This window comes from Dipodomys merriami, unplaced genomic scaffold (assembly GCF_024711535.1).
Source record: "Dipodomys merriami isolate MVZ:Mamm:240054 unplaced genomic scaffold, mDipMer1.0.p SCAF_1536, whole genome shotgun sequence".
Taxonomy (NCBI): Eukaryota; Metazoa; Chordata; class Mammalia; order Rodentia; family Heteromyidae; genus Dipodomys; species Dipodomys merriami.
In genome coordinates, this window is record NW_027202867.1 from 31,932 (window position 1) to 32,769 (window position 838).

Sequence of the window (838 nt, forward strand, 5' to 3'; positions counted from 1 at the left end):
CTCCAGACATCCCCCTGCCTAACTCCCTCTCTCACTGGCCAAATTTGAAAGTTCTATTTCTACATAATGACTTGTACATCTCATCGCTGCAATGCGTCCACCAGTATCCCTATTTAAACAATTTGTTTTTTCCCATTCCCACCACAAATTATACTAACATCAAATACAGTGAAAGCAGGGGTTATACCGAGGCGGAATGACATTCAAAGCAACAAGGAAATCATCTTATAAATATGTTAGGTACAATCGCAATAAAGAAAAAAATCATTTGAATCCTTATCTTGGGGTTAATTTCACCTAACATCAACTTGTCTGACCTTTTCTGCTTGTCTCAGACACACAGTGGTTATTGAAAATAAAGGAAACCATGGGACCTATTTTTCTTTGGGATTGGCTTACTTCACTTAATATAATGTTTTTTCCACGTCTTTCCATATCCTAAGAAATGGAGCAATGTCATTTTTTCTGCTGGAGGCATAGAATTCTATTGTGTATATACACCACATTTACTTGATATATTCAACTACTGAGGGGCATCTGGATTGGTTCCATATCTTAGCTATGGTAAATAATGCTGCAATAAACAGAGTTGTGCTGGTACCTTTAGTAAGATCTCATTTGTGACCATTTGGGTAAATGCCCAAAAGTGGGATTGCTAGGTTATAGGGGAGCTCTATGTGGAGTCTTCTGAGGAACCTCCATACTACTTTCCAAAGTGGTTGAACAAGTTTACATGCCCAGCAACAATGCAGTAAAGTTCCCTTCTGCCAACATCCCCTCCATCATCTGTTGTTATTAGAGTTCTTGATTATAGCCATTGTAACTGGGATGAGGTACT